Source organism: Pinus tabuliformis, chromosome 2_2 (assembly GCF_031772625.1).
Source record: "Pinus tabuliformis cultivar Carrire ecotype Pingquan chromosome 2_2, CPIR1, whole genome shotgun sequence".
Taxonomy (NCBI): domain Eukaryota; kingdom Viridiplantae; phylum Streptophyta; class Pinopsida; order Pinales; family Pinaceae; genus Pinus; species Pinus tabuliformis.
In genome coordinates, this window is record NC_142300.1 from 341,029,804 (window position 1) to 341,042,281 (window position 12,478).

Sequence of the window (12,478 nt, forward strand, 5' to 3'; positions counted from 1 at the left end):
AATTTTTTCCTCAACTTGGAACGGGCCCATCCATAAGTGTTGGAATTTCGTGTGCTTACCTTTTGGCTCACTCAGCTTGTCCCATTTCAAGACTAGCTCTCCTACTTATTAATCTTTATCTCTTTCCAGATGAGGATCAAACCATCTCTTGACAATCATTTGGTGATTTCTAAATTTATTTCTAGCTTTATCTCTCAATTCCTCCAACCTCACCAGTTGGTTGATCCTTTTTTGAAGTAACGCTGAAAGGGTCCCTCTCGAAGCTTGACAGAGCTGTAAAGAGGGAAGGGTAATGTTAGGAGGAAATATGGCCTCCTATCCATAGACGAGGAAGTATGGGGAGTTTCCTAATGCTACTTTTGGGGTGACCCTATTAGCCCATAGGCCGTTTGTTAGAGAATTGTGCTAGTCCCTCTGGTTTTTGGTGACAGATTTATGGATTATGCAGATGAGGTTTTTATTTGAGGACTCTGCAACTCCATTTCCCTGGGGGTAATAGTTTGATGCATACCTTATGCAAATTCATTTATAGATAGCAAATTTAGTGAATTTCAGTGAGGAAAAGTAAGAAGCATTATCAAGTATGAGCATGTAAGTGATGCCAAACCTATTGATAATAAATTTCTCAGTAAAAGATATTACCTCGTCTTCGTTAACCTTCCAAAGCAGGATGGCTTCGGTCCATCTGGTGAAGTAGTCAGTTGCATTGAGTATATACCTATGTTGTTGTGAAGATTTTTGAGTGATCTCAGCTATGACATCTAGGCCCCATTACTGGAATGGGTGATAGATCATAACGAGCTTGAGGGGAATGGTTGAATTTCTTTCTTGTCCTATGGCAGTTTGATATACCTTGCATTTCTGAGCGTACGCATGCGAGTCTCTCAACACTGTGGGCCAATAATATCCAGCTCTTGATATTTTGTGAGTAGTGGTCTCTCCTCCTTAGTGACCACCTACTGGGCCGTCGTGCATTTCTTTCAGGACATGATCGGCATCACCCTTTTCTAAACACCTTAGCCAGACTCCATCATAATTTTTTCTGTATAATTTGTCATTGGCCAGGTGATACTAATTATATTTCAATCTGATTGCTCTTGTTCATGATTCATCCATGTGCTCAGGACATGATCCATATGTTAAATAAAAGCGTATGTCATAGTACCATGACTCAGAGTCCAAAGGGACTTCCGACGTTTCACGCTCACACATCAGCATCTCATTAATCCATAGGGGCTCCTCCCTAAATTCTACTTGTGCATTCTATATTCTCTGTGCTTCTGGTTCTTCAAACACCCCTTCTTTATCCGCCAAGGCTTCTGCCACAAGCTCACACAATCCCTGCCCTCAAACTATCTTCGTCGGCTTAATCTCAAGGTCATATTCTTAAAGGGAGGTTATCCAATTCCCTCTTTGTTCACCCATTTCTTTCTGGACGAAGAGGGATCTTACAGCAGGGTGGGGAACAATTACTTTAGTCTTGGCCTTTAATAAAAAAGGGCGTAAATGTTTTACAACATTAAAAACCTCAAAACCTTGTTTCTCCATGTCTGGGTAGTTCAGTTTTGCTCCCTGAATATTAGAGCTCATATAATAAATAGGGACTTCGTTGCCATCATAATTTTTTTGGGTGAGTATTGTGGCATATGAAACATTAGAAGCGAAAGTGTTCAAGAAGAATTCCTTGTTGAAATTGGGGATGACCAACGCAGGAGCTTCTGCGATGGCCTCCTTAATTCGCTGAAACGATTTCTTAGCTTCATCGCTCCACTTATACACAATGCCTTTCTTCATCATTAGCTACATGGGATGCACTATTTCTACGAAACCTGAAACAAATTTCCTAAAAAAATTAATTTTCCCGAAGAAATATTGCATGGCCTTTTTATTTGTAGGGGGTTGTATTCTCATGATGGTATCTATTCTTTCAGGATCAATAACAATCCCCTCTTAAGAAACGATATGACCCAGTGGTTTCCCTTTTGTAACTACGAAGATTCTCTTCTTGGGATTCAACATATTCCGTATCGTCGACATCTTTCGAAAATCTGTTTTAGGTGACAAACATGATCCCTTTCATGATATGAATACACAGTAATGTCATCCATGTACACTACTACTGAGCTATTAATTAATCCTCGGAAGGCTATGTTCATAGCTCTCTGAAACGTGGCGCCAGCATTAATAAGTCCAAATGACATTTTACGGTACGTGTAAGTGCCCCATTTAGTGTTGAAGGTTGTCTTAAGCTGATCTCCATTCCATACCAACACTTAATTATATCCCGAAAAACCACCCAATAGGGACAACATTTTAGACCCGAAAATGCATTGAAGAATGTGTTCCATAGAAGGGACAGGATAGTTATCTTTCTACGATGCTTTATTTAGGTTTCTGAAATTGATACATATCCTGATGTCTCCATTTTTCTTTCTTACTGGCATGAGATTGGCTACCCAGCTGGTGTGCCTGATAGGAAAAATGATTTTGGCATCAAGCATTTTGTTTAATTCTTTCTTCACTAACGGTTCCAGGCTTGGATGCATCTTGCGAAACTTTTGCTGGTATGGCCTAACATCCTTCTCGAACAGAATCACATGTTGCATAACGCTGGTATCAAAGGTTTCTAAGTCGCCATATGTCCATGCAAATACATCCTTGTACTCTTTAAACAACTTAACAAATGAATCCTTTTCTCATGGAGAGCATCCCAAGCCCAAATTAACAATTTTTGGGTCTTCTTTGGTTCCAAGGTTGACCAATTCATACTTCATGGATGAGCCATGCATTTTGTAGTTAGTTGACTTCTTAAATTTATCATGCAGGTCATACAAGTGCTCCATCTTGACAATTGACTTGGGAATTATATTGGACTGATCTTTCTGCTCATCTTCACTCTCATTCATAAGCCTTCCATGCTCTTTTTCATCAATGAGTGCATTTTTGAATGTCTTCTCGCAATGTAGGAACTCAAGGATTTGCTCGTCACCTTCAAATACCTGCGAATTTGAGATGCTATCAGGTATAGATGGTTTGAAAATTAATTCAACATAATATTTATTCTTGTTTAATCTAAGGTTAGGCAAAGGTTTTGAAGCCATACTAGCCATCAGATCAACATCTCGGTTTTTCCCTCGAGGTATGTATGTGATATTAAAAGAATCAAAACTGTCAATTAAGCTCCATACCTCATGTTGGTATCTTACCAGGTCTGGCGAATTGTAGTGTATCCTTTTCCTTACCTAGTCCACAATTATCTGTGAGTCACCAAAAGCTTTAAATATTTTTTACCTTCATATCAATGGCTTTCTTCATGACCTGCAGCAAACCTTTGTATTTTTCCGTGTTATTGGTGCACGCAAACTCCAACTGGCTGGCCATCAGATGTTGGTTCCCTTGCAGGTCAATGAGAATGCTCCTAGCACCTACACCAAGGCAGTTAGAGCCATAAAAATAGTGTCCAAAATATAGAATCTAATGTTACATCAATTGAACTTCGTTCTATGAAATTAGTCCTATCATCTACTATAACACAAGGTAATTCCTCAGTTGGATTGCAGGGGAGAGCTTCCAACTGTGTGTTTATTGTAGTCTTTTCAATTGTCTCTGCATGGAATTCTCCAAAATAGGTTTCTGTGGCACAAACATCGAAACCCTAATTCCCAAGGAAAGAGTTGGTAAGCATTATAGGTTCATTGGGGTTGTTTAGTTCTGTCACCACATAATTCATGTACGTTTCTCAATCAACTCTTAGCATATCACCTTTTCCCTTCTGAGGCAACAAGAGATGGGACTAATCAGTTGAGAAATATCCATTTAGTTTTGCTAACTAGTCTCTACTAAGCAGCATTCCATAAGCCTCGGGTATGCTGATTACCACTATGTCAATGACATGTTTGTACTGTGGTTTCACAGCCATCCAAATTAGCGCATCTTTCAATTCTCCAATTACTTTTACATTCGTTTTGTCTAGTTGCATAATTCAAGTTCCAGTTTTCTTGGGCATCACATGAAGTCTTTTAGCAACAGCATAAGGCATAATAGTGGATGAGGCACTAGAATCTACCAAGGAATTATATACATTCATATTGAAGATTTCAAAAGTGATAAGGAAAGGTGGAGTCGTGGATTTTGATTTCCTTCCTATCATGGATGCACTGACATCTTGGGGCGTTCGATTTACTTTTGATAGAGTGGCTTCCATGGCTGGTGGTGTTTGGGATGTACTGGAGGTACTAACAGGTCTAGACGTCGACTTCTTGGTTTGGCTACATAGAATGGTGGGAGATTTGCAATTCCGTTCATTCATAGCTTTCAAGAGCAGATCTCTATGTTGCATTAATTTTAGCAAAACGAAGTATGTGGTATTAGCTCGTGATTTCTTAATATCATCCACAATGTTGTAATCAATGTTATAAATATGGTAGGGCAGAGTAAACATACCATTTTTCCATTTTTAGGTGGGATTTTACCATTTTGAGTCACCTTCATTGCAGTCGGATATGTATTATCTTTTTGTGGATAGTTCACAATTGGAGTACTCTTGGAATCACCACTAGGTCTACCCTTCTCAATAGGAACTTTAGGAGCAGATGCCATCAAAGGGTGAACATCTTTCTTTGTTTGGTCTACAGGCTTCATCATTCCAGCAAGTGGCCCTTTACTTTGCGTGTGGATTTCTGCCGTACTATCTCCTTCGTCATCATCATTCTCATTTTTATAGAAATCCCATAGTACATTGATTTGAGATTCTTTGTCCAAGGGCTCTTCTAATTGGTATTCTTCCTCATTTTCTTGTTCTGGCTCCAGCTCCACTATAGGTTCTTCTTTATTAAGGAGTGATCCGATAAGAGCCAACTCTTCCATATTTAAATTCCCTTCATTGGGTGGAGCAGGCAATGCATGTTGACCATGACCACCTTCTGTCTTCTTACAATAGAAAGGTTTGAAGGATTTTCTATTGTTATAATCTCCTCCATTCCCATTTGTACTCTCTCTAGAATACCCTTTCATATCGACGACTGTGTTTGTCAATTTCTCAATGATCCGATGCAAACCTTCCACATCTGTGGTGTCCCTTTCTTTGACCTCAACCACTTTGTTATCACTCTCATTATTCTTCTTGGATGACGGAGAGGCTTTCTTTCCTTCGGTCATATGATGACATGTTGTGAGACTGATCATTTCATTCTCGACTTTTATTGCTTCATTGATAACACCTTGTAAGGTTTGTGCATTACTTCACCTGACCCACATCACAATAGGGACATGAAGAGCAGTGATGTAGAATTCCATGAGCACCTCATCAGTAGGTCTAGCGTTAGTCGGGATTTTGTTGTGAAAAGTGTCGAACTCGATGTTAAAATCCTTGACCTTCTCTTTGGTTTCCATTTTCAAACGAGATAGCTTTAAAACTAAGGCCGCGAGTGTTTTGTCATTGTTAAACTTGTCTAAAGGGGCCTGTTGAAAGGTACCCCATGAGTTGATTGATCCTATTCTCAGGCTGAAGTACCATGTGGAGGCCGCACCAATCAGAGTAAAATGGAATAAGCGACATACTACATCTTCATCGGCTACCCCCAACATGCCCATGGCTAGGAAGAAAGAGTGAATATGGCTATCAGCAATGTCTCCTCGCTCAGGGTCAAATTTAGGCAATACTCTTTCTGCATTCTTGGGTAAGGCCTGCTGCTACCCAAGTATCGCTACGACACCCTAGGCGAGCCAGGGAGGGAGTGCTCCTGGAGGAGGTGGGGGTTGATTCCCACTCGAATGAGGCGGATACCCACCCAGAGGAGGTGGTAGAGGCGAATTCCCACCTGGAGGGGGAACGTTAGCCATATTATGGATAGGGATATTCTGGTTGAAGGTTTCTTCGAAGTGAGGCTTTTCCAAATGGGAGGAAGGATCTTTTTGACCTTTATGATCCATGCATTAATCTTTTCAAATCCATGCACGACATTTATAGATGAAACCATAAAAATCTATGGACAGTGGTTCAGGCCCTCCTTCTAGTGCGAATTTTTTGACACAACGAATTTTTGCTATGCCAACAAGGGGAACCAACCCAATCACAAACCCCAATTAGATCTGCTCTCATTTGGAGTGGCTAGTTCCAATGGGTTTTAAAGGATCCCATAAACTGTTATAGGTGTTGAAAGATTGCTTCTTGGAGGAAGATTTCAATTAAATCAACAAAAGAAACAGCTAACCTATATGTATCAAATCTTATCTACACTAATTCTAACTACTTATGCTAGTCCTAACTATTCTAAAATATCCTTCAGGATCATAACAGAAGAGGTTAAACATCATATAAATATTCCAAGTCCAAATGAATCAATTACTTGTTCATAGATGAACAAGGCTGTACTAAATCTTAATTGCAATCTAGTTACTCATACAGGAATTCGCATTCATTTCCATACAAATAAGACTTGCAACTAATGTTTAATAGGTTTCGAATCAACAACCTTTCATGAATTAACCATGGCAACATATTATATTGGAATAACCAAGACTAGTCACGAACTGTCTACTATCAATATGCATAAAAACAAAACATATTTATATTTATGTCAGCAGCAACACCCTGATTCCAAACACATGAAATAAGAGGCAAATAAATCTGAAAATGGCTCCTTCTTGACCCAAATAGTCTTCTTTATTAGCACAATAAATCAAAATTTCTGCCCCAAAACAAAGTCATCCCTCCATCTCTGGAGGTAATACTTATGTAGGAGGAAACTAACTCTCTATCTCCCCCTGACCCTCTATCTTCCCGGCTAATTCAATATACAAAATAAATATACGAAAGTAGAACGGTCCGTCAAACTGCCGACACGTTGAAGCTACATTTGCTAGGGCATTTTTCTTTTTTGGGAAAAATAAAATGATTTCGATTAAGAGAGAGCGACTGCGTGTCATCTCTCTGCACCTGTATGCAACAAACGTTATTCCCTATCATTTCCTAAAGGAAACTGAAGACACTGCGCTCATCATCCCAGATCTAACATGCTTTAAGGTGTATCGAGAGGTAATGACATCTTGATAGATCAACGCTCTCATGAGTGCTTCCACTGAACATACAACATGCCTCCATTATGCACTATGGCAGTTCATATCCCTTTCTTGCAAAGTATGTCTTTGCAATATTGACATCGGTGGCGTAAAGGTGTCGTCTTGATATAAATCGCATTTGTCCGTTATCGGGTCCACTCGAACTTGCCTTTCTTCTATTAATGCTCACCTACAGAAACAGTTCATATTAGCTATGATTATGAGAGAATATGATAGACATGCCCACAAACAAACCTTGTCTTCAGTGAAAGTTTCTATTTAATCTCACAATGCAGAGAAATTGTAATTATTAAGCCGCTGAACCTGGACCATTCATTTTGTCAAATTTTCCTTTAAAAAACCTAGACCACAACACTTTACCAGAATACATTGGAATACATGGGAAAACCCACAGCTGAACCATACGGCCAAGCTTCAAACACTATACACCTAGACCTAAATCCATCGTCGGGTCTGCTCATCACATCACGCCTTATGTAATAAGCCTCGAGCTCCACTGATTGTGATCTGCGATAGGCCGGACCCGAAATATATATACGTTGTGGTTAATAATCTCGGCGGGTCCGCCATATCGCACTGCGCCTTATGTATAGGCTTGAACTCTGCCAATTGCGATTTGCGATTGGGGAAGCGAACCTGAAGAATATATGTGTTATGTTTAATAATCCTGGCAGGTCCACCAATATTGTAGCACGCCTTATGTACAAACCTTGTGTTCCGCTGATTGTGTCATGAGATAGGCTGGACCCAAAAATATATATGCTAAGGTTAATGATCTGGCGGGTCTGCCATATCGTGGAATGCCTTATGTATGAGCCTCGGGTTCTGCCGATTACAATATGCGATGGAGCCCGAGCAAGCTGTTACAATAAGCAATGTAACATCAGACCCGATAGGATATACATGTGATTAATTGCATTCAAGGTTCGGAAGGTCATCACATATTGGATGCAATAAGGGAATGAGTCGCATGACCGTGGAAATTGTGATATTGCGATAGCAATAAAGGCAGGCATAGGGAGATGTATAAAGACCGAAAAATCATGGAAAAGGTAAGTTAAGGATGCTCGCAGAGTATTTCTATTATCAGAGCATTGATATGGAGATAAGGACGCAATAGAATGTTTTTGAGGGTTGAGCCCAAAACACCCATAGTAAAGAGTGGGGGTGATAATATGTGTGGGCATAGAGTACCATGAATGTTTATGAGGATTGAGAAAAGTCTCGATGACAGAACATGAATGAAAGGCTAGACTAGATTATAAATGAATCATGTCGCAAAGATTTATTCAGGGGGTCTTAACCATTAAGAATTGAAGATTTTTCTCGGCACAGAGTTGAAATCCCTAGGATAAAAATAGATCATTCGAAGAGTTATCATTCGGAGAAATGAAAGTCAAACTTATAGGGGCCCATTCAAATTTGCTGCCAAAGTAGGTTTTAGTAGGGTGGTGGTTATGGCCACAATAGGTACCTGCCAAGATCCTCGCCGATGAGCTGAAGTACATCCTCCATCCATAGTTGTGGACGCAGACCCGGAAGCCTGACCCAAATTTGTCCTTCCTCCAACTGCTCATGTTCCGGGACAAAACATGTAGCCCAGTGCTTCAATAAAAACGATTCCATTTCTATGTTCTAATGATGAGATAGAACCTAACTTGCATGTTCATCTAAGCTAAATCTAATGGAAAGCAAGCCTTTCGGTAAGGTACACACCGTTGGCAGGACATTCAAGACCTATCCCCAAATCTCTTGTGCCCATTTATTTAGGCAAGGGGTGGAATAAATTATTCCCCTAATTCTACCAACCTGAACCCTGTTATTTGTAACTATAATGTCATCCAATATGATGCCCTTTCCCATAACTAGGGCACGATCTTTGTCCTTAACCTTGGAGAATTTTATTTTCTTTGGTTTCTTCTTGGATGTTGCCTCCTATTCCTGTCTAGAAAGTATATCTCCCTCGAGGGTGTGTTGATTAGTATGTGCTTCAGCTCTATGTGGACTTAGGGAGGGATTTCTAGTGATAGGTCTTGGACCATTGTTCATGCCTAGAACCTGTTGACCCATCACTCCTCCCCTAGGGATTGTATCTACCAATAAAAGTCTAGTGGGAGCCAATAGATGGAAAATAATAGAAGGACCAATCTCGATTAGAGTTGCTGACACAAGTAAAGGGTTTCCATGATGTGGATGGTTCAACTATTCCAGAGCTATTAATTTGGAACCATGCTCGCTTTGAAATTCCTTAGCTGAAAGCGCACTGCTAGGGTTTAAGCATGTAGTCATCTATCGAGGCGGAGGAATTGCCCAGACGAACAAAAGTGGGTGTAATATAGCCAAAAAAATTCCAAAAATTTTGTAGATGCAATGATTGAATTGTGTTTTTTATGGTGGAAATGGATTCAGCACCATAAAAAATGTTTAGGGCGCCTGAAATTATGAATTTTGATAGCTTTTACTTGGATCTACAAAAATCTTTGTAGGATTTTTTTTTAAATATGACCAGAATTTCCATAACTTTCAGGAAAAAAAGAAAAATTTTTATACTACGGATTTAAGCATGTCTCAGTGAAATTTAGAGCTTGAAACGAAAAACAGTACGAGCAAACAAATTGATCCAGTGAATCTGACCATACTGCATCCAGTGTTTCAGTGAGCGTTGTTTCAGTTGGTGGGGACTGAGATATGTCCTCCGATATGGGAAGATGGTGATGGGAAAATGGGATTCCTTTCTTGATTTAAGACACCAAGTAAAATATTCCCAAATTTCAGGATCCAGGTGCCGCATCCATCTCCATCCCTGGATGACGTGTCAGAGGGGATCCAGGTGCCGCATCCATCTCCATCCCTGGATGACGTGTCAGAGGGTTTGTCCAGATGGAAATAGTCTCGATGGGATCTTCTGGAAAATCCACCGAGTCTTCTTCCATGATCATAATCCACCCTATCACGGTAAAAATAAATGCAAGAAAGAATATGTATACCAACCTCAACCGCTGACCGTAGCATAAATCGTTCCTTCCTGCAGTTACAAAACTCCAAACTTCCCTCCGGACTGGAAGAGAGAACCTTCCTCGAAATCGAAGTGCAAGCGACAAACTAGAGGCACTGGTTAACCGACCGAATAGGTTGAGTCAGGTAAGGTAGATAAAAGCCTAACTCGTTTCCTGAACTAGCTGCAAACGTGATACTATCGACCGCAAAGCCCATTCTTGCCCAATTAATTTTTTTCGCAATTTCAAAATAATCCATTTTAAAAACTTCTTTGAAATATTTGATTTATAATCCACATAAAATCTTTTTTTTTAATATATTTTTTTAATTTTATATATGAATTTGGAACGATGGAAAGTTAATATATTTTTTAAATTTAAATTATTTTATTTTTCTCCATAAAAATATATGTAAATTAATGATAATTATAATTAATAACAAAATATTTTTTGTTTTATTAATATATTTTTTATTGGAAAGATTGCATTTTAACTTAACATATAATGAATCACATCAGTTATTATCAATAATATTATTTCATTTGCAATTCTATATTAAGTAGTGAAAGAATTATATATGTGTGTAATATAGAAATAAATCTTAATTTTTTATTTCCGATTATTACTTACATAGGGTAATTTTAATTTCTTATTTATTAGGTGTCTAGAGAAATTAGATCCCTTAAGATACACAAATTTTTATCAAATGCAAAATTTGAGAAACATATTGTAACTTGACACATTTGATTCTTCTAAACTCTTAGTAAATGTGAAATTAAGTTAAATCCATACTAATTTTGAACAACATAATAATAAATAAATTTTAGCTTGTTTGGTTTTGTTTTATATATATATATATATAACATTATTTAAAAGGTTACATTTCTTTTTTATATATACAAAATTAAAATATTTTATTTATGACCAATATTAAACTTTTTAATATTTTTCTAATTTTATATATAAATTCCATATTACATCTTCCTAGCAATGAAAAGCGAATAATTTTAATTTTTTTTAATTTGGATTATTTTATTTTTCTCTATAAAAAAATTGATATAAATTAATATTACTTATTATTTATTTTTTATTTAATATACTTTTATTTTAAATGCTACATTTTAACATGCATGGGTTTTGCATAAACTGTGATCCAACAATGTCAAATTTACATTTTTAATAGAACATCTAATGAATCACATCATATAGAAATTAAGATAAATGTTAAAGTATTTTATTTATGACCAACACTAATTTTTCTTTTTATCAATTTTTTTTAATTTGTGAATGTAAGTACTATTTTGTTGTTTTTAAATATAATGTTATTTGAAAATATTTCAGTTGTGATAATTATCCATATTGAGACTCATGAGTTGAAATGATTGTACAAGTTGATTTCTCTAATTTTACCCTATAGAAAACAACAGGATTAGCATATTTTGTCAAATGAGAAAAAATGAAATGGTTTCTCTATTCAAGCTTATGTGATCCAAAATTAATTAAACAAAGTCTTTCCGTAGAAATCACATGAGAGAATTTTTTTGGCTGACGCCTTTCGAACCAACAAGTGTGGTTCATCATTAGGACCAGATGAGGAGGCAGACCACGACAAAGGCTTAAATAGAGAGCAATGTAGAGACATAATTTCAAGCAACTACTATATTTGAAAAATAATATTTAAATTATAATATTAATTTATTAATATATTAAAAACAAATATTATTAACTAACGGTTATATTAAACGGCTAGTTTTTTAGAAGTAATATTTAAATTAATTTATTAAAACCAAATATTAGTAGTTAACCAAATATTTTTCAAGAACCAGTAATATTTGGTTTTAATAAATTAATTTAAATATTACATTTCAAAAACTAGCGGTTATATAGCCATTAACTATTAATATTTTTAATAAATTAATGAAATAATATCATTATTTAAATATTTCTTTCAAAAACTAGCCGTTTAATATAACCGTTAATAATATTTGTTTTTAATATATTAATAAATTAATATTATAATTTAAACATTATTGTTCAAATATAGCCATTACTTGAAATCATGTCTCTACATTGTTCTCTATTTAAGCCTTTGCCATGGTCTGCCTCTTCATCTGTTTCTGATGATGAACCACACTTGTTGGTTCGAAGTGCATCAGCCAAAATAATTCTCTCATGTGATTTCTACAGAAAGACTTTGTTTAATCAAAAGGTTATTACTCAGAAAACTTTTTGGGAATTTGAGAAAATCACGAAGTTCTAATTGAAATCTGAAATTTAGACTAATTCATCAATTGAGATCTCGAAAATATAATTCGTATAAATCATTTATATTAATTCATTATCTAAAAAAATTAGATGTATTTTTCCACACTCTTCTGGTTAACTGCAAGCAATCATCCATG